This window comes from Mauremys mutica, chromosome 23 (assembly GCF_020497125.1).
Source record: "Mauremys mutica isolate MM-2020 ecotype Southern chromosome 23, ASM2049712v1, whole genome shotgun sequence".
In the NCBI taxonomy this organism is placed as follows: domain Eukaryota; kingdom Metazoa; phylum Chordata; order Testudines; family Geoemydidae; genus Mauremys; species Mauremys mutica.
The window spans coordinates 18,788,203-18,813,575 of NC_059094.1; the positions used below are offsets into that span (position 1 = coordinate 18,788,203).

Below are 25,373 nucleotides of genomic sequence, written 5' to 3' on the forward strand. Positions count from 1 at the left end.
ATCAGGCCATGTGTCAGTCCCAGAGGGACCCTGTCGAGTGATGGGTGGGGAACAGCCCCTGCATTGGCTCCAGGAGGCGGAGCAGCATCTGGTGCAGTGCAGGGTTCACAGTCAAACCAGATCTTCCGTCTTCTCCCACAACTTGTCCTCTGCTTCTGCACAAGGCCAGCCCACAAGTCCCCTGCATGTTCACTTGTCACTAGGAAGGGCCCAGCTGCACTGGCCACCCAGGGAAGGGGACAGGTGGTGCTTGGTTAGCTGGCTGTGATGCAGTTATCTGGGTACTGCAATATCTTTCTAAAGCAGGCTGGGCGGCATAGCACCAGTGAGCCCAGTCCAAGTCCACTGCAGCAAGGGCCAGACTTTCCATTGGCTGAGGACTAAGCCCTAAGTGTACATAGCTGGGTTTTTATTGGCTGAATTCTAAGGCCTGAGGCTCAACTGGGCAAATAAATGAAACAGGTGTCAGCTCCGAGCAAAACTCCCTGAAGTTCCACTTAGAACAAGAGTCTGTCTGTAAAGAGCGCACTGGGGCAGCTGAGTAGGCGCTGTGGTGTGTGGGCTCCTGAAAGATTGCAGGCACCAGCTGGAAATCGGCATCAGCTGAGCTGGGCCTTTGTTTGTTTTGTTAATTGCCATGGGACCATCCCAGCTGCCCTTCACCAGGAATAATAAAGGAAATAACATTCAGCTCCTTCCCTGCTGGAAGCCCTGTACACCCACGAAGGAAGTGGGCCTTATTGAAGAAGGCAAGTTATTCTCAGCCCCATTGGACAGGTAAGAAACCTGAGGCACAAAGAGATTAAGAGTCTTACCCAGGCCCACACAGTGAGTCAGTGGCAGAATCTCAAATCGAGCCCCAGGCTCTGCTCTCTAGACCAGTAAGACCTTGGGCAGGCCATCAAGGAAGGAGTTGGTGTGAATCAGGTGTGGGCTAGGAGCAGCTCTGTAGTGGCAGCAGCAGGGCCCTGCTGTGAACACACAAATCTTTCTGGCTACAAGGCTTACAAAGAAAGAAACAATCACTTGGGCTTCTGCTGCCATGGAGTCCCCATCCCAGGGCAGCTTTCTAACACAGACCATCTCATTAGCAGCAGGCACAGGAGGGGAGGCAACTCTCTGCTGTTTGTCCCTGATAGTTTGGGGTCCTGCAAATCACAAAAGCAGCCCTGGGTAATTTCAAAGGTCAGGGAAAAACAATCCAGACTCCTCTGGCTTGGGGCCTATAAGCAATAATGGCTGTTTGCTTAATTGCTTCTGAAACTAGGTGCTTTTCTGAAGGAAAGGCAGAGTCCTGCTCTAACCCAGCCTCTAAACCTCACAACCCCCTTTGTGCTGCTCCACCACCTTCCCGCCCCTGCAGAAAGCAATGCCTTGCTGGCCCCAGAGCCAGACTTCCTGACAGCCATAGGGACGAGTCTTAAAACTGCAGCGTACAACAAAGGAATCCCTAGGAGTGAGCATCCGCATGGGGAATTTCCCAGCTTTGGGCGGAGAGAGGTGGCTTGGAACAAGTCCAGACCCTCCGATCGCTGCCCAAGGCTAAAACCAAACTGTAAATACATACTTCTTCAGTTTTCAAAAGGCCAGGAGAAATGGCCTCATTTCCCAGTTTCAGGCAGAGGCAGGAACCCAAATACTGAAAAACCACAAGTCAGTTTTCAGGAGATTCTCTATCTGGCTTTGCAGATCTAATCCTGGGCAGCACTTTACAAACTGACCCTCGCAGCCCTGGATCAACTCCCATTACTGCTCTCTCTGGTGAGGAAACTGAGGCAAAGAAGTGAAGTGACTTGCTCAAACTCAAGCAGTGAGGAACCAGGAATAGAACTTGAGCGTCCAGGCTCAGGACCCTCTGCTCTAACCCAGCCTCTAAACCTCTTGGTTCCTAGCCAGATTCCAATCCCTTGAATTTGCCACTCACTAGGCCAGTTTGCACATTCCCAGTGCCTGCTGTGAAAGCTGCACTGCCTGTACCTGCCTCAGTACATGAATTTTTAGGCCATAACTTGTGGGCTTCTTGTTCTATCCTATTCTAGTGCAGAGATGGCCGCAGGAAGCGGGCAGAACTCTAAACAAGGAAGCAGCATCTGAGCAAAGGCAGCCGCAGCAACTCAGTGCAGGCCTGTTCTGATACTGCCTTCTCACCAGGCTTTGGCAAAAGGCTGCCTGTGTTTTCTGCAGCTAATTCATGTGAACTAGCTCTTTCCCCTTTAACCTCCTCTGTGGCATCCTTTCCAGCTTGGCACAGCCTCTCCCAGCTTCAGAGGGTTCCATGTACTCTGTGGCACATTGTGTGACAGAGGTCGGATTGTGTCTCATGTCCTGACATTTCCTATCACGGGGAGAATGAATTTAACCCAGTACTGGCCGGAAGCAGTGTATAGGCTTCATGATGTCCCTCTAACACTCATGATTCCATAGCTCCCCATGACCTGCAGAAGGGTCTATGCCTCTCGCTGAGTCTCCAAATCCATTCATAGTGGGTGGATGCATCTGAAGTGGGTTTTTTACCCAAGAAAGCTTATGCCCAAATAAATCTGAGTCTTTAAGGTGCCACCAGACTCCGCATTGTTTTTAACACGGCTCCCCCCAACACTATTCGCCAGTAATGAATCTTCCCAACTCCTGGGGGTCGGCCCATCACATGTAGAGGTTTCAGAAGCCCTGACACAGAACGGGCTCAAGGCTTTGTCAAAGCCAGAGGTGGTAAAGTCCTGGCTCCGAGGGAAAGAGCCGCTCTGCTGGCTGACACGAGTTTAATGGCCACAGTGCCAAGCAGCACCTACGATTTATTTTTAAAATCTTTCTCACTGCCCAATTCAGGCTCCAGGTTAGCCACCCTCCCCCTGTTCCCTGACCCCCAGTTAGGGGCTTTAACCCCCCAACCTGGGCCCACCCCCCATGAGGCCCCATTCCCAGTGAGGGGACCTTTGACCCCCCTCCGAAGCACCGCCCCCTCCGTTCTACGTGCGGCGCGTGCTGCGGAGGAGGCCGGCTCCCGCGCGGGGCCTGCCGGGAGTTGTAGTCCCCGCCACCGCTGCGGCCAATGGGCGGAGGCCGCTCGGGGACTGCGTCTCCCAGCAGCCCACGCGGCGGGCGGGAGCCGGGGCCTGAGAGGAGGCGTCGTAGGAGGCGAAGCGGCGCGGTCGCAGCAGCAGTGGAGGCCGCGGGTTCCGCAAGGGCCGGTGAGTGAGCGGGCCTAGCGCCTCCCCCCCCCCCCCCGGCCCTCAGCCCTTGTGCGGCATCGGGCCCGCAGCGCCCCTCGGTGTCAGGGCGGAGCCCCGCGCGGGCCCGGCCTGAGGGGCGAGTCCCGCCGATCCCGGCCTGGGCCGCCCAGGGGCGGGGCCCCTCCGAGGGGCTCCCCCCCCCGGCCCCGGAACGAGCCCCCATCCCGGGCGGCGCCTCAGAGCTGGGCCCAGGGCAGCGTCCCGACCCGGCCTGCGCGCGCGGCTCGGCCTGCGTTACCCGGCCGCTCTGCTGGGCCCTAGGCGGGCAGCTCGCGCTCGGGGCGGGCTCCCGGGGTCCCCTCGGCCGGTCTCTGCCCCCCCCCCCCGCCCGGGGTAACGGCCCGGGCCCCGCAAAGCGCCCGGGGCTGCGCCGCGAGCGGGACCCTGCTGACCCCGAGCTGCAGCCTCCGCCCTGCGGGATTTCTCCCCCCGCGGGCCCGGGCGGCGGCGGGCCCCGGGTTAGTGCGCAGACGGGCTCTGCGCGCCGGGCGTGTGCCGAGGGGGTTGCTGCTCTCCCGGGTTACATAACTATCGGCGGGGCGGGGCGGGTTGTACTGGCAAAAGCGCCGTTCGGTTGCTGTAACTGCAGCTACGCCGGGGCTTAAATCGGCAACATTCAGGCGTAGGTTAGGCCCAAGACATCCTCTGGCTGCCAGCCGTGGGACTGGTTCGTAGCAGTGACCCATGGGGAGAGAGAGCTACCTCCACCGCGCTGCACCGTTCTAGGCAGTGAAACGGGCGGGGGTGGGGAAGAACAAAGTTGAAGTCCTTGTTGAAAAAGAGGGCAAACACAGTGACCCACGTGTCCCCCGTTAGGTGCTCACAACGAGGCTGTAACATGGCTCGTGTTATAACACCCGTCCTGCAGCCAATGTTGATGGGGCTTGAACTGTTCTAGAACAGGGTTTCTCAGCCGATGGGTTGTGACCTGAAATTGGATCACCAGAGTTGCTCTGGTCCCACGGGGCTGGCAGAACTGGGCTGCCGCCATGACAATGGTGGGGCCAGCAGAGCCCAATTTGAGTGGTGCTGCAACCCTAGATGTTGCAGTGCCTGGAGTTGCAAGCCAAGTCCAGCAAGCCCTTTGGAACCGGAACTGCCACTACAGGGGCAGGATGGGATCTGCAACCTGACACCTCTCATCCCCCTAGCCCCAGCCTGTTTACTGGATTGTGATAGGCCAGGGGTAGGCAACCTATGGCACATGCACATGTGAGCTGATTTTCAGTGGCACTCACACTGCCCGGGTCCTGGCATCCAGGGGGCTCTGCATTTTAATTCAATTTTAAATGAAGCTTCTTAAACATTTTAAAAACCGTATTTACCTTACATACAACAATAGCTTAGTTATATATTATAGACTTTTATAGAAAGAGACCTTCTAAAAATGTTAAAATGTATTACTGGCACGTGAAACCTTAAATCAGAGTGAATAAATGAAGATTCAGCACACCACCTCTGAAAGGTTGCCGACCCCTGCAATAGGCTATCAACATTTATAAATTGGTCCTGAGCCCAAAAAGGTTGAGAAGCTACTTTTCTAGAAGATCTGTCTCCCTTTGCGTATATCCCTCCAAATCCCTGAAGATATTTAGTCAGTGCCAATGTAATGTTATTAAAATGTTAAATTATTTAACAGGTGTACTGCAGTATAGTCTGAAGGCCACAACCAGGTTGGGCCCCCTTGTGCTAGTCACTTAACATCTAATAAAGGACTCCTGGTGACATGGATGTGAAATGCTGTGTATTCCACTTCCAGTCCCTTGAGAAAATGCGGTTCCTCAGAATAATTTAGTAACCTATTGTTTAGAGAGACAAGGTGGGCGAGGTAATATCTTTTATTGGACCAACTGCTGTTGGTGAGGGAGACAAGCTTTCAAGCTACACAGAGCTCTTCCTTTGGTCTTCTGTGTAACTTGAAAGCTTTTTCTCACCAACAGCAGTTGGTCCAATAAAAGATACTACCTCACCCACTTTGTGTCTCTAATATAATATTTATCCTTTGACTTTTCCCCACCATGTTTAGAAGTGAGAATGTGGTGATTGCACTGGAACTTTACTCTAAATGACAGTTTTGTTGTAAGTCTCATAATCATACTCATACCTTCTGTATAGGAGGACTAAAATGGACTAGACTTTTATCTTTTATGCTGCTCTGAATACGGCAGGTACTGAAGATTCATGCTACCTCACTGAATCTTTCTTATGGGGTATTTGTTTGCTTTAGGCTTGTAAGCCTGGGCCCAGATAACTGTTTATAGGCTCAGGAGGCTGAGGTTTGCAACTGCTTTGTATAGCATCATTTCTCACTAGACTTCTGCTGGGATAGACGACAGATATTCCAACATGAATAAGAACATAAGAAAGGCCGTACCGGGTCAGACCAAAGGTCCATCCAGCCCAGTATCTGTCTACCGACAGTGGCCAATGCCAGGTGCCCCTGAGGGAGTTGAACCTAACAGGCAATGATCAAGTGATCTCTCTCCTGCCATCCATCTCCATCCTCTGACGAACAGAGGCTAGGGACACCATTCTTACCCATCCTGGCTAATAGCCATTTATGGACTTAGCCACCATGAATTTATCCAGTCCCCTTTTAAACATTGTTATAGTCCTAGCCTTCACAACCTCCTCAGGTAAGGAGTTCCACAAGTTGACTGTGCGCTGCGTGAAGAAGAACTTCCTTTTATTTGTTTTAAACCTGCTGCCTATTAATTTCATTTGGTGACCCCTAGTTCTTGTATTATGGGAATAAGTAAATAACTTTTCCTTATCCACTTTCTCAACATCACTCATGATTTTATATACCTCTATCATGTCCCCCCTTAGTCTTCTCTTTTCCAAACTGAAGAGTCCTAGCCTCTTTAATCTTTCCTCATATGGGACCCTCTCTAAACCCTTAATCATTTTAGTTGCTCTTTTCTGAACCTTTTCTAGTGCTAGAATATCTTTTTTGAGGTGAGGAGACCACATCTGTACACAGTATTCGAGATGTGGGCGTACCATGGATTTATATAAGGGCAATAATATACTCTCAGTCTTATTCTCTATCCCCTTTTTAATGATTCCTAACATCCTGTTTGCTTTTTTGACCGCCTCTGCACACTGCGTGGACGTCTTCAGAGAACTATCCACGATAACTCCAAGATCTTTTTCCTGACTCGTTGTAGCTAAATTAGCCCCCATCATGTTCTATGTATAGTTGGGGTTATTTTTTCCAATGTGCATTACTTTACATTTATCCACATTAAATTTCATTTGCCATTTTGTTGCCCAATCACTTAGTTTTGTGAGATCTTTTTGAAGTTCTTCACAATCTGCTTTGGTCTTAACTATCTTGAGTAGTTTAGTATCATCTGCAAACTTTGCCACCTCACTGTTTACCCCTTTCTCCAGATCATTTATGAATAAATTGAATAGGATTGGTCCTAGGACTGACCCTTGGGGAACACCACTAGTTACCCCTCTCCATTCGGAGAATTTACCATTAATTCCTACCCTTTGTTCCCTGTCCTTTAACCAGTTCTCAATCCATGAAAGGACCTTTCCTTTTATCCCATGACAGCTTAATTTACGTAAGAGCCTTTGGTGAGGGACCTTGTCAAAGGCTTTCTGGAAATCTAAGTACACTATGTCCACCGGATCCCCCTTGTCCACATGTTTGTTGACCCCTTCAAAGAACTCTAATAGATTAGTAAGACACGATTTCCCTTTACAGAAACCATGTTGACTATTGCTCAAGAGTTTATGTTTTTCTGTGTGTCTGACAATTTTATTCTTTACTATTGTTTCAACTAATTTGCCCGGTACCGACGTCAGACTCACCGGTCTGTAATTGCCGGGATCACCCCTAAAGCCCTTTTTAAATATTGGCGTTACATTAGCTAACTTCCAGTCATTGGGTACCGAAGCCGATTTAAAGGACAGGTTACAAACCTTAGTTAATAGTTCCGCAACTTCACATTTGAGTTCTTTCAGAACTCTTGGGTGAATGCCATCTGGTCCCGGTGACTTGTTAATGTTGAGTTTATCAATTAATTCCAAAACCTCCTCTAGTGACACTTCAATCTGTGACAGTTCCTCAGATTTGTCACCTACAAAAGCCAGCTCAGGTTTGGGAATCTCCCTAACATCCTCAGCCCTGAAGACTGAAGCAAAGAACCCATTTAGTTTCTCCGCAATGACTTTATCATCTTTAAGCGCTCCTTTTGTATTTTCATCGTCAAGGGGCCCCACTGGTTGTTTAGCAGGCTTCCTGCTTCTGATGTACTTAAAAAACATTTTGTTATTACCTTTGGAGTTTTTGGCTAGCCGTTCTTCAAACTCCTCTTTGGCTTTTCTTATTACACTCTTGCACTTAAGTTGGCAGTGTTTGTGCTCCTTTCTATTTGCCTCACTAGGATTTGACTTCCACTTTTTAAAGGAAGTCTTTTAATAACCCCCAGGAAAACTGTGTTTTTACTCAGAAACATTATGGGCAAACACACAGAATAGAACAAGGAGCAAAGTACTTTGCAACATAATAGATTGAGACTACAACAGTTTGTCCACTTCATAAAACTGACCAACTTGTGCCAGTGCCAAGACACGACAGTGATGGGTGCTGTATGCTAACTTAGATATTTAAAAGCAGGGAGAGAGCCCTCTGCCTCATTTTGTATCTGCTTCAGTCTTTGTGGAAGTGCCAAAACAGAGTGCTTGTTGGAGTGAACATTGAGCCACAACAGCAGATGCAATGCCTATGCTCTTCTTATGTGCTTTTCCTCGCATTATGGTTTGGCAAAGGCAGTTACTTTTTTTTCTCTTCCCTTTGGCACCAAAATCAAAGAGCTAATGTGCATGCTTGTGATAACCGTAATATATGTACCTAGTAAGACAGTAGGTACATTATGGTGTTAAGGCATGCTGTGTATGTGTATAGCCATCTCATCAGTTAGATGCTGGTATCAGTAGAGGGCTTCTGTTTGTCCTATCTGTTGCTATGAATTCTGACCCTCTTTGCAGTCCAGGAAAAGGATGTATTTCTCAACAGTTGGCTTGTAAATCTTAGGCCTTCGGAATTTGCTGAAGGAATCTGATTCCTTCTTTTTGTGACCATCTAAATGCTTAGATATCACAATGAAAGCACCTCAGCGATATCTGAGATAGAACAGGCAAGAACTTATCCACTGGGAGAAAGCAAAGCAGTGTGAGGAAAGGGCTGAGTAATGAGAGACATTGTCACCTGCTCTGATATAAGGTCAATTGGAAAGGCATGTGAAGCAAGATAGTTATTCTGGAGAATCATGCTAAATGCATATTTTTGAGGCACAGAATACCTCAAGGAGTTTCTGGTGCAGCTCAGTGGTTTGAGCACTGGCCTGCTAAACCCAGGGTTGTGAGTTCAATCCTTGAGGAGGCCACTTAGGGATCTGGGGCAAAAAATTGGTCCTGCTAGTGAAGGCAGGGGGCTGGACTCAATGACCTTTCAAGGTCCCTTCCAGTTCTAGGAGATTGGTATATCTCCAATTATTACCTTTTTTTTTTTTTTTTTTTTGCCATAGTTCAGCTTTTCTTGGAATCTGTATTTCCTCCTGTTCCAGCATAGCTACAGTAGTCCAAAAAATAGTGCTGGTCTCTCTTTTGCCAGGTACAGAAGACACTATGCTGAAAGCCAAGGGAAAAGAGCTGTCTCAAAAAGTTTTGGAGAGTGCCATTATAGACACTGTTGGTATGAGACTGTTATCTCAAACCAGAGGGACCAGTGACCTTGGTCAGTTTTTGAAACATATTGAGTTTTAACATCTAGAATCACTGTATTTATTTATCTCTTAACAAATCTTTTCCGACCCTTTAAGATTAAGAATGTATCATTAACTTATGAGGAGTAATTCTCCCTGCACTGAAGGAAGAATGATCTACAGCTCTGGACTAATAGTTGTGGTATTATATAGCTCTGTCTTCATCCTGGGTTTCTCTCTGCAGGAGGAGGCAAAGTGATTGTTCCACTGCAGTGCTGTACAGCATGTAGTAAACAGTGAAGATGCAGAAGGTCTTATCACGTGCTAATGGGAAAACCCAAGCTGGCGTGCCTGGGCAGCCAAAGTGATTTCCTGGTAGCCTTGGGTGTACACCTTCCTTATGGGAAGGAATAGCAGGCTTGAGGAATGGGTAATTGCTGTTCTGAAGGCAGAATGACAGTGCAGAAACATTTGCCAAGCTCTCTCTCTCTCTTCCTGTTCATAGCCTTGTGTTCTTATTAACCATCCAACACTCTGCAAGGAGACCAAATCTTATCTTGTAAATATGAGCTCATATCAGTCCCCATTTAGTGCAGTATTAAAATATTTGATGCCTAATGTGCTCCTGAGTTATCTGGTAGTCAGTGGCTGGCTGTATATTGGCAACCATCAGATACAAGTTCTAATTTATGTGCAGGGTGGATAAAAATTAGTGATTAAAAAAAAAAAATCTGGGTTTTTTATTTAAATCAGATTTTTTTGATAAAAGTTTTTTTCCTCAAAAAAGCATATTTAAAGATAGATACATTATAGCTCAAAGATAATCTCATCATGGAATAGGGATTACAAATTCTAGTTCTATAGTATGAGACAATATAGTCATGTAATTTTTAAGAAAAGTTTTGTAAATGAGTTCCAATAGTTCATGAATTAGGGACCCAATCTTAAGGGGTTCCAGGGGCTTCTGTATAGATTATTTAGGTTAATCTTTCTATCTACCCAATGAGACTCAGGGCTCAGTCTAGAAGATGACATCAGAGATGCTTAGTTTTGCAGTTCTCAAACTGTGGATTTGTGTGTCCAGAGAGAATATGCTTGTTAACAGCAAAAATGCTTTTAAATAAATAAATTAATATATAGAGGTGAGAAATAACAGACCTCAACTCTATTGTCCCTTTGCAAATTTGTGTACACAGAGTCAATCTCTTACCTCTCTCTAAAAGTGCAAAGTTTCAAAAAGTTCAATGAATAGAAGATTGTTGGGGGCGGAATAGATCTGGACAAAGAGAAGAAGTCTGGAGATAAATGTGAGAAGGGAGGGGGGGATAAAAGTGAAACTGTTTGAGCAGCATATTCCAGAAGTCTTGAGGTCTTTCTGAGTGTAGCCTTCATTGATTTGAGATCTACCATACCATTGTTTGATGATGATATTTTAAAGACAGTCACACCAGTGAAGTGGTGGAAATCACTTAAGCACTTGGATTCAGAGACTGTTGAATTGATAATCTCACTTTTAACAGCAGTAGCTTCTTCTGCCGGTATAGGAAGAATATTTTCTTCCTTTGGACTAATTCATTCCAAACTGAGAAATCGTTTGGGACCTGAAAAAGCAGGAAAGCTTGTTTTTCTTTTCCAGATTATGACCAAACAGGAAAATGAAGGTGAAGATGCCAATATTTAAGTTTTTCATGTTGACCTGGCTGATAGTTGATTTGATTTTTGTTTTTTTTAAATATTTCATTTAACTATTTTAGTTAAAAACAATTTTAACAAAAAACAAACCTGATTTTAAAAAACTTGAATGTTTAACTAAATTCAAAAATTCATATGCTTGTTTTGTTAAAATATTATATGTTTGCTGTTGAAGAAAAAAATCCAGAATACATAACGTTGTTTTAGTTAACTAAAACAATTTAAATGTCTGTCTGGTGATGTTCTCCTCCTAATACAGCATGGCAAGAAAATCCTCCAAATATTAATGATTAATCTGTTGAGTTGGAGATAGTTCAACTCCCAAACTTCATAAATATCTGCTTCAAATACCTTTGGTAAATGAAATAGCCAAACAATAATTCATTTTCTGATACAGCTGTAAAACTAATATGAAAAGTTTTCAAAATAAATCACTTAAAAATGTATAGTGTGTACCTTCTAAAAATGAAACCTACATCCATCTCTGACTTGTGAAGACTATGTATTAAGGTTATAACAACCAACAAGAATGAACTTTTATGTAGAAATCCATGATTAAATCGAGTCTTCCTGACTAGTGATTTAAATCAAGTCCACCCTGCTTATGTGTGGCCAAACTTGGTGCTCTGTACTTTACTCAGATGGTTGTAGAAGTCCGGTCTATGATCATGCTGAGATATGCTTTGCTATTTCTGTTCATCTTTCCTTTGAAATCACCCTCATCTCTAAATTACTTTACCTGCCCTATGTTTCTGCCCTGTCCTGGACAAGGCCCAGGGCATTGTGGCAACCCTTTCTTGGATAACAAGCATTAGAAGGAGGATTGCTTGAGTAGTGTGTGAGGCGTTGTCCTCCTTGAGCTGTATGCACTGTCAGTTTTGGGAGCTTGAGACGCAAATTTAAACATGCCTGATGGCAGCCTTGCCTATATGGTAAAGCAGGCCCCTTGCACATTATTTTAATTTGAATTGCTTTAGTGGAGCTGTTCTGTGATATGGGTGCTTCTAAATGAAATGTGCATAGCCTGTGCTATAGTGCTTTAGTACCACTCAGTTTGGCACAAAGGTTATTGAGGCTTATCAGCATAATCCAGCTTGGTTAATTCAAATAGTTTTGCAAATTCCATTTTAAAATCAAGCAATCAGCCTTTCAGGTTAAATTAGAGCTGTGTTCTGAATGTTTATTACCAGTTAGGCGTTTTGAAATTTGGTAGCCAGATAAAGAAGTGGATTTCTTTAATTGTGGTCAGACTCTCAAGGATGTTAGTAGAAAACAAAAAAAGAATTGAATGAAATTTGCCACTCTCATAAAGCAGGTGCAACTCCGCTAAAGTCAATGGAGTTGCACCCGTTCACATCAAGAGATTTCATTTTATGTAGCGTAAAAGAAAGTATGCTGTTGGAGGCCATGTAAGCATCTAGGTGGACAGATGAAGTCTGAGGGTGTCTTTGGCCATGGCATTCCCTGTCCACTCTCACCACCAGCTGTGTAAAATAATAGTGGCCAGTTGCTGGATTTTCAGCTCTTCTGGTTTTGTCTTTACAGAATGATGGTTTGGCTTGTTAGAACTTGATAATTGTTTAAGCAGCAGCATATCCTTAATGCTTTTCCATAGCTGGAAAAGTTAGGTTACTTTGAGCTGTATTTACTACCTGTATGTGTTCAGGTAGTAGTTGCCTGGCACAGAGAATGTGTGAGGTCATCTGACTCTTTTGTTTCAATATTAGTTATGATGGTGACAGGAAGGGTTGTTGAATGTGTGCGAGAGAATATTTTTGCTTTACATTTATATAGACTAGTGAAGGTCTGCTGGCATTGATAAATGTATCTGAAATAGATTTAATAGCATTAGGTTTCAAAAGGTACTGTGACTCACTGGAAAATATTTGGAAGATAACTGTTTGCAGTGTCTCATGAGTTAATTGTAGCCATTACAGCCATGGTGGCACTCCTTGCGGTCAGTATATGTGTGCCCTTCAAACATACTGCACACTTGGAGGCATGTTACTAGAGTCCTTCCTTCAGGAAAGCTAGACCGGCTGGGTTCACCACTCCGCAGCTGTGTGTGGTGTGACTTTAGAAGCTGGCCTGTACATTTTGATGGCAGATCCCTGAATGAGGATGAAAGCACATCTAAGTGCCTACAGCAGCTCGTCTTGGCCTACTCTGTTCTGTTAGTGCTCTGACGTGGCTGGAGAGAAATAGCTGCCATTTTGAAGGTTCTCTGGGTGACTACTTCAGTCTAACTCCCTGGGTCTCTTATGCTGGAAAAGGTCTTTCTGCGTTCTGTCCCTTGTTGAAGAGCATTATTGCATCTGAAAAAGAGGGGCAGGGTAATGAAGGTGATCACTGCTACTAGATGTGAGAAAGCTTTGAATTTCTACTTTTTTCGCTCTGTAATATTGGAGCTATGAACAGTGATAACATAAGATTACTTTTTCACTGGCATGAGATGCATCTTTGCATGGTTTCACTCCGTGGTAACCGGAAGCTGCTGTTTTATAGAACACAGTGGCAATTCAGAGAACACTAAAGTATTGGGTAGTGATGGGTGGAACACATTAATCTCTGAGACATTTGATTTTTTTTGTTTTCAGTAGTCTTTCACTGGCATTTTCTTTTCTGTAAAGATGAACAGGTTCAGAAAAATTCAAGCCTCTTCAAATATGAGAATATGCAGGCTGCGTAGCAAATAATTTATGGTGCACTGACCGTTCTGGGCAATGTCAGTAGAGCCATGTAACTTTATCCTAGAATGATGCAGCATTGTGAAGGGGTGACTGGCAGTTGCTGGGATTGTTCTCTGAAATACCTTCTGAGAACGAACTTCCATTCTAGCTTCCCCATGTAATGAGTCAAGTGTGCGTGTGGTTTTTCCCCTTAGGCTTGTGTACCAGCTAGTAGCATGCATTTTGATTTCAGCTCTTTTATAGCTGTCTGCATGTATGCTAGGATCTTATTTTCAATTATCTCCTGTGGGTAATTTGCATATTCCATTATCAAGTTTCAACGTTGTATAGTTTCATGGCAGTATAAAGTGATATTAACTGGTACCTGATCTGTGGGAAATTCGTAAATTATTTTCACTATAATAATGATCACCCTGCATTTTTCATTCTAACAGCCCTAGTGTACTGTCACACCACAGCCCTCCATACACAGTGCACTATTGCTGTACATGGAAGAGGGAAATATTTGTGTTCTGGTAGTCCCTGTAGGCCCCGACCAAGGTTGAGGACCCCCTTGTGCAAGGCTGTACAAACATAGAAAACAGGGCCATGAAGATAAGGGCCTAAATGATAAGACAAACAAACAGAAACTGACAACAAACAACTTGGCAGAAGTTACAGTGCTGTTTCTCTCCACTTGTCACTCCATAAGCCTTTTTCACCCATCCTCCCCTCAGTTCAGCTACTAGTCAATCTCCTTCTCAGCCCTTATTCAACCCAAGTGCCCTCCTTCGTCCCTGCCCACTCCATATATGACACGTGGCCTCTCTCTGGTTGTAATTAATGAAATACAATAAAAAAATTTCTCCTGGCCATTTCAAAGGGGCCTCACTACTTCTGGGGAGGGGGATGTACAGAGGACCCACCTGGTGTCTCCCTGCCCCCACATGTCAGCTGCAACTCTGGCTCCCAGCCACTTTGATCATTCCTTCGTGATTTATGGTGGTAATGTGGCTGTAAGAAGATACTGGCTATAAGAAGAGAGGAGCTGTAGTTTCCAGAGACAGCCAGACTATGTGTCAAGCTTGTTCTCATTTGTATTTCATTTCAGTTTCTGCTGTGAGAAGGGCAACAAACTACTAAGCTTAGTGAATAGGCCCCTGGGTTTCGTACTGTGATCATGGAAGCATTGCTTTTTTGCTCCTTGCTTCTCATGTTTAAATTCTGTTATTAAGAGAACCAGTTCCTATTTGTGTGCAACAAATATAAAATACATTGGCAACTAACTTAATTTATTATTTGTATAGTGTCATAGTTGTGATCACTTGCTGACTTAGGGCTTTAACTACTTTGCTGATGCAATTTAATATTTGAAACTTTTTAGTACTTTGTGGGGAGGAGTGCAGGGGAGAATGACTAAACTCAGTAGTCTATCTTTCTTATCACAGTAAACCTACATGCTTGCTGATACATGATTTCTTTTGTTTAGAAATTGGGGGAGAGTTTAACCATTTGCGACAAAGACCAGGTGTTTAAGAGCTAAGAACCACAGTTAATAGGAGACTTACACAAGGTATGTAAATACAGTCTTGTGTCTGTTCAATTTTCAAATGTAACATGTTTGCAAATAATATGTGCACTTAAAAGGTATGATAAGGGGTGTGGAACTGATACCAGAACCTCACTGAAGGCAAAACCAAGCAAACCATTAATGTAAATAATCATTTTGAATAGGTAGAACTTTGGAGAGTCCTGCATGGCCAGTTTAGATAATATGAATATCTCACTGCTTGAAATGGGACATCTTGGGTATTTTAAATCACCACTACATGGAAGTTACAATTGTTCTTCTGTTAGAGGGAATAAAAATTAACTGCAAACACTATTCCTATCTTCTCTACTCATTGAGGCTATCACACCAATAAGGAAATAATCTCTCTTGACAGCTGGGTTGACAATTTCCAAGGAAAAGCTAGTTTAGGATAAGATGCTGGTAAATACCAGATTAAACCTGCCTTAAACTGGGAACAATAATTGCGTCAGTGTCCAGCAAGTTCAGCAGGCATACAGCAAATCTTTTCAAACTATGGTTACATCCATTCAAAACTGAGGAATAGGCTTGGCCTATATGCTGCATCAGAGTTGGTCTTCTGCTACAGAATGCTGCATGGACAAATGGATCTGGACTGGTATCTGCAACTCTGCATGCTTCTGATTGCTTAATGCTTCAAGCCTGCAACTCTGCATTATTGTTGTTTGCATATAATTGAATGGTTTTTGTCTTTTCTTTATATAATACTGAAATATGAATCATGACGTATAATTTCCTTGAGAAAATATCGAACCAGAATATATGCAGACATTCCAGTGTTCAGTATTATACTTACATATATTACATAATATTTACAGTAGTGTTACACCCTATGCAGTTTTATTTTTTATTTGTACAACCCTAAATTAATCTGTGTATCAACTGCCTTATGTCATCGCAATTTGAATATATAACTAAAGCTAAGCGTAATGTGATGTGCATTAATGAAACAGTTTTTAAATAGAAAATGCCTTCAGCTGGTACTAACTAGATTTTCCTGGGGTGGAAGACACCATGTTTTTCTTGGTAAAAACCACCTCTGGTAAATACCATGCCATCCTTGTTTGACAGCCTCTGCTGCATTGCCAGTCAATGAGCCTGTTATCCCTCTTGCCTTCTTGATTCTGAACTAAGTAAACAAACAAACAAAACTCTCAAAATTTGGCATCTTAATTAAGAGTTGTTTCCTGTTTTCTGAGTCAAAGTGATAGGTGCCCCGTAAATATCTAAAATAAAAGATAGATACAGATACATGTATACGTGCACAGTTCTTGTAAAAAAAAAAAAAAAAAAAATCTGATTTTTCCCTCCTCCTGCTAGTCCTAGAGAACTAGTACACCTTTGGGAGAGTGACCTGGAGTCTATCTTGGCTCATGCATCATCCACTGAATTATACTAAGTTCCAGATGCAGATAATTTTTATCACTGGTGTCTATGCATGAGCCAGAAAGAACTCATCTTGACTCTGAAACACTATAACCCTGGAACAGCACATGGAACTGCGCAATCTCAAAAGTGACTGCCTAAAAGTGAGAATACAAGAGCACTTCGATGGATTGAAGCAGTGGGCTGAAGGAGTTGCAGCAAGAAAGTTATCAGCAAATAGAGTGGGTTTTATTAAGAGTGCTGTAAAATAGTAGCAGGACAGTGTCTGGAGTGTGGTCAGTTTTCCTCTAGTTCAAGGGGGGGTGGGAAATGAAGTACGTAAAAATGTAATGAATAACCTATATTCTAGAACAGCAGTGCTGCAATCTAGCAAAACATGAGTATGGTATAGTCTATGGCGATAGGCCATAATCTTAAATATGTAGTATAGGACTACATCATGAAAAGATAATCAGTGCACAGTTCAGGGCAACTGCACCTCTGTTTTTACCCCCTGTGGTCCACCAAGGGCATCCACTCTAGCCTCCTGGCTCCTCAGACATCACCTCCTTTGAGTGGAGACCTGCGTGACCATAGCTCCTGACCGGGGTTTTTCCATGCTGAACAGGTCCCAGCCTATGCTATGAGATCCCCATGTAGCCAGACTACCTAAATTGACCAGCCTCTGTGCTTTGCTTTCTCACCAAAGGCTATAAACAACATAATTGGCAGCAGTTACAAGTTACCACACAGCCCTTTAAGGAAGCATGTTTATTCTTAAGGTGGCAACATTTCAGAGAAAACCTATTCAAACCAATAAAAGAACCTACGCACATGCTAAAAAGCTTACCAGAGGTAACCCCAGATCCAACCTTGGGCTCTGGTAGGTGTCAGTCCTTCAAAACCTGTAACTGGATTTTCCCCATGGCTACAAATTCATAGCTGTCTGATTCAGAACCAGAACAACTGTGAATAGTTCAGTCTTTCCTTTATACATTTTGGGCCTTTGATCTTGGTCTCATGTAACAGATGATCAGCAAACAATAACCCCTCAGGAGTAGCTTCAAAAGGCTTGTGTTTTGCATAACTGAAGACGGGCAATTTGCATTAACCTCTCCTCAGACTTCCCAAAGAAATCCATTTTCACACACATTGTCCCAAGTCAGTTCTTGTTTGGTATCAGAGGGGTAGCCGTGTTAGTCTGGATCTGTAAAAAGCAACGAAGAGTCCTGTGGCACCTTATAGACTAACATGTATTGAAGCATAAGCTTTTGTGGGTGAATACCCACTTCGTCAGACGCATGTAATGGAAGTTTCCAGAGGCAGGTATAAATATGCAGTCCAGAATCAGTCTGGAGATAACAAGGTTAGTTCAATCAGGGAGGATGAGGCCCTCTTCTAGCAGTTGAGGTGTGAACACCAAGGGAGGAGAAACTGCTTTTGTAGTTGGCTAGCCATTCACAGTCTTGTTTGATACATTTTCCATATATTCCTTTGAACCCTCAGGTCTCACTTCTGTCACGTGTCCCCATCTTGAGAGGTTATATACAATTCCAGACCACAATAATAAATAAACCATTTAATACAAGTGATCCCAAAGATACTTAAACTTATCCTTGGAAGACCTTACTGAAATATCACGGGGAAATTGCCATATCTGTCACAATCTGAAACCATTTTGTCTTTCTACTCTTTCTGCTGGGAAGGGTGGGAGTTAAAGTCGAGGTTCAAATAAGCAAGCAAAACACTTCTTGGGAATAAACATCTGATCTGGTTTTGCAGCTTGTCAATAAAGGCTGTCCGGGTTCATAGTAGGCTAAAGGGTCTTAATTATTCAATATTGGCTGTAATTGTTCATGTTATGCATCAGAAAAGACCCCAAAGGGACTGGGATTCAGCTGTTTTTAACATTACTCACTAATTCTTTGGAAACATGACTTCCAAAGTTTTGCATGTAAAGTTGTGCAGTTTTAATGAGGTAAATGAGATTAGTATGTGGAGTCTGCTGGTTTCCAGACTACACTGGAATTAGTGACGGGTGAGGGTTGGAAACTTCATTGGCAGGCACACAATTCATTCTTCTTTGGCTGCATAGAAAGTAGCACAATAACTTGAATTATGCATATGAGTCTGGTCTTCCTTTCTATGAACTGACTGGTGAGTAGTTTTGTTATGCAAAGCAAAGAGGATCTTTTTGGAGCATTTCCTGCTCCTTTTGTGGGGTGTGAAAATCTGAACAGGATTAATGGATCTCCAACTGCTTCCACAACAGCACAAGTCACTGTAACAGCTACTCAGTATCAGCAGGACATTACTATGAGGAAACTATCATTAGTTTTGAAATGAGAAATTTTGGTGGGTGTTCTCATTCATTCACCTCTGTTCCTTTGCGTGCATTTGAAAAAAAAATCATGTCTGCAAAATCCATTTTTTCTCTGTATTTTGTGGAAACTTTTCCTTTGTTCATTTTTACTGTTGTAACAGAAAATCCAGGTCTCCAGCTTCCTATTACAAATATCCAAATGTTCTGGACACCCAGTCAGAGTTTTCTGTTGGATGTATTGGTATGTTTGAGATCCAAATTATTTAATGACTTTAATGGAAGTCTAAGGCTTCTTACTCCATTTGATTTATACATTCAGTTTAGTAGTAAAGTAACTAGCACCAGAGTTGGAGACATTGATTAATCTATAGGAATATTGGAAATCTCATATTCCTCATTACTTCATTTGTTCTGTTTGGAAAAGTGCTTTGACCTGGAGCCATAATGTTTTGCTATCGAGTTTTTTGGTCTTCAGTCACATACATAGCTTGATTTATGTCAATAGTATTGGAGAATTTCAGCAATCCAGGCTATAGAAAAGCATATCTGGGAATGCTAGAAAAGCAAACACTGTCATCAGATAAATAGCACCCAGGGCGGTGTTTTGGGGTGCCCCCCCCCCAGAAAGTAAAATGTCTTGCAGATTGTCAATTCATACTGTGGAGAGGTTATATTTAAACCCTACTTCTCTATGGTTGCACTGCTAAATGAATATGCCAGGAGACTAAAATTCAGAATGCAACTTGAAACCAGGTTTTCCAAGAAAATGAAAGATGGATCAAGGAATACAATCAAGCTTTTTGCTTCAGGAGAGACACTTGCATCAAACAACCAATCTTTCCTTCATATCAGAGATGGGGAAAACTGCAAAAAGTTCCCAGTTCCTAGATTGCATGAATCCACCATGACTCTTTGTAAATTTTTCTAATGGGTAATTACCATCTCTCAAAAATTTACACTTTATTTCCAGTCTGAATTTCTCTAGCTTCAACTTACAGCCATTGGATTCTGTTTTACATTTCGCTGCTAGATTGAAGACCCATTATCAAATATTTGTTCCCCACATAGGTATTTATAGACTGGAATCAAGTCGTTCCTTAATCTTCTTTGTTAAGCTAAATAGATTGGGCTCCTTGAGTCTGTCACTATAAGGCGTGTTTTTTAATCCTTTAATCCATTCTCGTGGTTCTTCTCTGAACCCTCTCCAGTTTATCAACCCCATTCTTGAATTGTGGATACTAGAACTGGGCATAGTATTCCAGCAACAGTCACACCAGTTCAAAATACAGAGGTAAAATAACTGCTCTGCTGCTACTCAAGATTCCTCTGTTTATGCATTTCTCAGGTGTGATTTGGTGGTCTGTAGCAAACACCAATTAATACCCCATCTTGTTCTTTCTCTATTAGGATATTGATCATAAGCGTTCATGATTATTTTCTTCCATTCTAAAATAAATGTGTGAACTGCATCCCTTGATGTGTAGTTTCATCATCCACTTTATTATGCATTAGGGACTCGCTCTCAATGAGATTTGTATGATATTCCATGTTTGATTCCAGAACCTATCTGTGAAATGGCTATTTGGAGTTATGAGTGGAGTTCCTTTGTAAACGTGAGCTGTGGCTATCTAATGGAAACACAGCTACGACTCCTAAAATTAGCTTATAAACTATTAGTGGGGTGTGATGTATGTTTAGGAAGGGTAGTCTTGTTAAAACACAGGACTGGGTGTTGGAATACCTGAGTTCTATTGGCAGATCAGCCACTGACTTGCTAGTGGTGTAACTTATGGATCATACTTTTGGGTAATATAAAGATTTTGATTTATATTCTTTAAAAGATGTTCGGTTTTCTTTTGTTATAAAGCATTCCTTCGTGAAACTCATCTTTTGTATTTGTCATACCTTGGATGCAAATTTGTTTTCCAGCAATCAGTGAAATTTATAGGTTTTCATTATTTTTTCACTCTCCATTGTTTGTCACGCCCTTTTGAGAGTTTGTTGCTTGGCAAACATCTTCTCCTTCCCATCCCCATGTTTTTTAGTGGTCTATGTTTTTCCTTAGTTTGGGTCAGTTTGGCACTAGGAACAGGTTTTTTTGGTTGCTGCAGCAGCAGGAGAAACACCATTATGTTTCTATTCTGTTGGCTGTTCATATTTCTTGTACGGTAACAAGTGGAAAAAAGCGTTTTAAAATCTAGAGGACATTCCCAACTGGGTTATGATAACTAGGACACTGTTTTTAAAAGGAACATAAACATGACATCTTGTGTTGTTTTTTTTTAACTAGTGTTTAGGATTTTTTTGTGTGTGTGTTCTGTTTTCTTATGTAAATTTGACTTTGGGGTATCAGTCCACCCTCATTTGGTGTTTACAACCAATATTCTGGGTATGTTACAAACATGGATACAATTTTTTCATGGTAAAATTCAGTAAAAATCACAGAACAGTCATGGGTGGAGGGAAGGGACAAATCAGGGTATGGTCACAGCCGGACTGAAGCCAAAGCCAGAGCCCCACTGCCCAGCGCTGACAAAGAGATCTGTTAAAGTCACAGAATCCATGACCTCCGAGACCAAATCGTATCCTTAATTGCAACCAAGTGATTGGGTAAATGGGATTATAATTTGCCCTTCCCAGGGAGGTCTCTGTACTTCTTATTTTGTGTCTAGAGTTTAACCAGAACGTGTTCCCCCTCCTTTCTCCCATTCAAGGCAGTTTTAAGAGATGCCAGTTCAGATAAGTTCTTGGTGTTTCACCAGTTCTTCTGCCTGGGTCATCATAGTCTAATAATTTCTTACTTCTCAGTTAGAGATTTTGCATGCTGTTCTAGCCTCTTTTCCAGAAATTTTGTGTATTGCAGAACCTTTAAACAGTTGGTGAAATTGGATAGTCAAATGCTGGTTTAGCTTTCAGGAGCTGATTTTTTTTTTTTAATTCTACACAACTGGTAAAATAGAATTAACCACCATTTTCATCCTTCCTGAAAGATGATCTGAAATCTGTCTGTACAGTATGGGCTAGCAGTGTTCAGGTGGACAGGACTTTAATTTAGCCTTAAATTGATTTTTAGCCTATGGCACCATGCCAAACATCATGGGGAGATGCTAATATCTATTTTTCGAACCCAGATCAAGAAGAAATACAATTGTTGAAGGGGTAAGTGCTTTTGACAGCATTTTGCAAGGTACCTTTGGGATAGAATGCATTAGCTATTAGCCATCAGCATTATGCATTCAATAAGACAGCATGCGATGGCTGTTATAGCCAAGTGAAGCAATAGTTAGATGGAATACCTAAACTGGAATTTAGAGTGAAGGTCTCTATGCTTGAGGGGAGGCAACAGGGGATCTTTGACAATTGAGTGGTCAGGACATCTGGCACCACCAGAAGCACAATGCTCCCAAACACCACTCTGTGTAAAAAGAGGGTGTTGGATAAACAGAGTTGCAGTGCATAGTAAGTATTTGTTGTTGGAATATGAGTGATCTTCGGTTAATTGACTTCTTGAGAATGAGACACTGTACATACTTTATATTTTATAATTAATAATTATACTTTTGGATGTTCTTCAAATGTCAAAATAGGGGCTACCCCTCTGCTTCATGATAAAAATGTCTGATACCTAAATTCTTGCTGTGCCATGACATTGATTCATGGTATCAGAGACAGCAAATACTTAACCTTAGAAACAGAAGTTCAGTTTTAAAAAGCTTAGCAACATCTAGTATGCCAGATAATCTTGTACCAGGAAGTTATCAAACCATAAATTATACATTATGTGATTTTTTATTTTATTTTATTTTTTTTACTGCTATGCAGCAAGCTATTGCTGGAAGCTGTATGTTCTGCGTTTCATGTAAGCTTGAAAGCATGTGTTTTCTCACTGTGCCTGTACGTGTAAAATGAAATAAGACTAATTTTTAAGGATTGCTGCTGCTTTCTGTGGTAACTTTTCCAAATCAGTATTTTCCACTGATTATGCATAACTGCATTGCTCAGCAGTGACACATCTGTTGCAAAACAAACAATTGATGTCCTAAAATAAGAAATTGCACTGCATGACATTTATTCCTTAGGAGGCTTGTGCTAATTTCATAGTTCCATTTTTCAAATGCAGTGTAATTGCTGGAAAAATCACTAGTGCTTTGTCTTTAGAAAACTTTATCACCAAATATCACAAAATAAGTGAATTTTTAGTAGAATCAGGAATTAAATTAAAAAGGTTTTTTTTTAAGTGGTTGTGATACCTGAATTGTACTGTTTTTGGTCAAGTGTGTTTTTTTCATTCTGCATGAAACAATTGTTATATTCATTGTGTAATGTAAAGTAACCAGTATTAGTGTCCAGCAAACCCAGCAAACTCAATTGACTAAATGTTTCTATACTTGTAATTTCATGCACTGGGGGGAATGGTGCCTCACGCTGGTTAACAAATACATAGATTGTTCTGTTCCAATGTTACATGAAGAGAATAAACATATTTAATGTCAATAAAATAGATTTATTCTGTCATTTCATATTTCATTGTTTTAGAATACACTTAGATGGGGCCCCAATGTTGCTGTGTCTGTATCATAGGGAGTATCCCACACTGTGAATTCAGACAAAAACCAGTTTTGCTTTATAATCTGGAAGAGCAGCTGTTCTAGAGACCCTAGAATACTGACCAAGCAATTCCTCAGAGCACCATGTAAATTCATAATGCAATTTTTTTGAGCATCCTTGGTGCTGATGCTTAAAAAACTCTATATAATACTGTGCAACAGACTTGAAAAATATACTTGAAGTTGACCCCTTGCTTGCAGTAGGGTAAAATATTTTCTTACAAAATATCTGTAAATAACTTTTCTACCATGCTGTGAACCAAATTTCTGACAGCTTGATGCCATTACACCTCTCTTAAAAGTTAGGTTAGTTACAACGTTTGGAGTTTCATATGGGAAAAGTCAATCTTTGAAAGTGAATAGAAACTAGGGTAAGCAGAGCTATATTTGACAAAGCTAGTGTCTCCTTGCAGTAGTCAAGTAATTAGAACCTTGTTTTCAAAGCAAATTTGGCATGAGTTAAAGTGGCAGTGTTGGCCAGGAAGGTTTCCTTTCAAGATGGTACGGCAGGTGCAGTTATTTTAAACCACTGATATTCTGTGTACTGTACTCTGATTTCTCTCATTAATCTCCATTAAGTACCCAGCATTTTGCTTTTATTCTAATCTATAAAAGGGAATTGAAGTGTTCTGCTTTCTGTGGAAGTGCCCAGTGAAAATAAAAAGCAAAGTCTGCTTTAACATTGCTAAATGGACAGGTTGTGTTGTGATTAAAAACGTAAAATTCTCCACAGAATAATAAAATTTAAAAATTGACTAATGTGGGATATGTTTGAAACTTCAACAGACTTGTATGGTTATCTTCTTAGAAAATTCTTGTAATAAATAATGTTGAGTACGTAGATATCGTTTTCTGTCTTAAGCTTTTATACACCAGTAAGGCATTACCCGCAATACCCTTTTTCTTTTACTTTGGATTTACTGAAAAACTCGAACCATTTTTAAATTTTGCCTTTCTAGTTTGGCTTTTGAATTCTGTCGTTGCTAAGGTGCCTAATATTCCCCCTCCCACTTGCCCCGGATTGCTTAAAATGGGTGAAGTCCTAAGTGATGGTCCTCTGTATTTTGAACTTGATCGCCGACAAGCTGAAGAGGACAAGAGGCGCAGGAGGAAGGAGAGACTGGCTTCCAGTCATGGTCAACAGCCTCCTGCTGAGCCTGAAAACATTTGCCCTCGTTGTAATAGAACTTGCAATTCAAGGATTGGCCTTATTAGCCACCTGAGGACCCATAACTCCCATGGAAGATGATCCTAGTCGGTAACGAGTGATCACCCATCATCATCAGTATTCCACACCCCACACCCCCACATGCACACGCTTCTGAATAATGTCACATTTTTAGTAACAAGTGTTAAGTGTTCAGGCTTATGTTGATCCATGCAGTCTTCTTTGCTATGTCTGCACTGCAAGTGCTACAATGGCACAGCTGCAGGACTGCAAACGCATCCTGTGTCGACGGAAGGCATTTCTCTGTTGATGTTAATCCATCTCGTTGAGAGATGGTAGCTACGTCAGTGGAAGAATTCTTCCTTTGACCTAGCTGCATCTACAATGGGGGTTATGTTGACCTAACTGTAGCACTCAGAGCGTGAAATTTTTCACAGCCCTGTGCAACATAGCTAGGTCGATCTAATTTTTAAGTGTAGACCAGGCCTTAATGAAGATTGTGGACTCTGTGAATGAAAGATATTTAATTATTGCAAGCACCCAATACTACAGCAGGATGTGCTTCACAGCACGAGCCCTGGTGAGTACGGCCCACCAGAGACTGGGGAAATGAGGAGGGAATTGCTCGGTTGCATGATTGCAGCAGTATTGGGAAATAGCACTGAATACTGGCACCATTTCCCTCAGGCATTGGTGGTTTCAGCTGATACCTCACTCCTGAAGGCCACAAAGGCAGAGAGAGGACAGCTGATTCTTTCCTGGGTGTCTGGCTGGTGAGTCTTGCCCACATGCTCAGGGTTTAGCTGATCGCCATATTTGGGGTCGGGAAGGAATTTTCCTCCAGGGCAGATTGGCAGAGGCCCTGGGGGGCTTTCGCCTTCCTCTGCAGTGAGAGGCACGGGTCACTTGCTGGAGGATTCTCTGCACCTTGAAGTCTTTAAACCACGATTTGAGGACTTCAGTAGCTCAGACATAGGTTAGGGGTTTGTTACAGGAGTGGGTGGGTGA

General features: G+C 42.5%; 1 protein-coding gene across 2 annotated transcripts in view; it reads left to right on the plus strand.

Moving 5' to 3' along the window:
* Positions 1 to 3,064: 3,064 nt before the first annotated feature.
* Positions 3,065 to 25,373, plus strand: part of THRAP3 (thyroid hormone receptor associated protein 3) — a 64,090-nt gene continuing 41,781 nt past the window's right edge. For both annotated transcript variants that reach the window (XM_044998062.1, XM_044998064.1), the window contains exons 1-2: positions 3,065 to 3,188; positions 14,801 to 14,884. The gene's annotated coding sequence lies outside the window, so the exon portion shown is untranslated. The remainder of the gene's footprint in view (positions 3,189 to 14,800; positions 14,885 to 25,373) is intronic.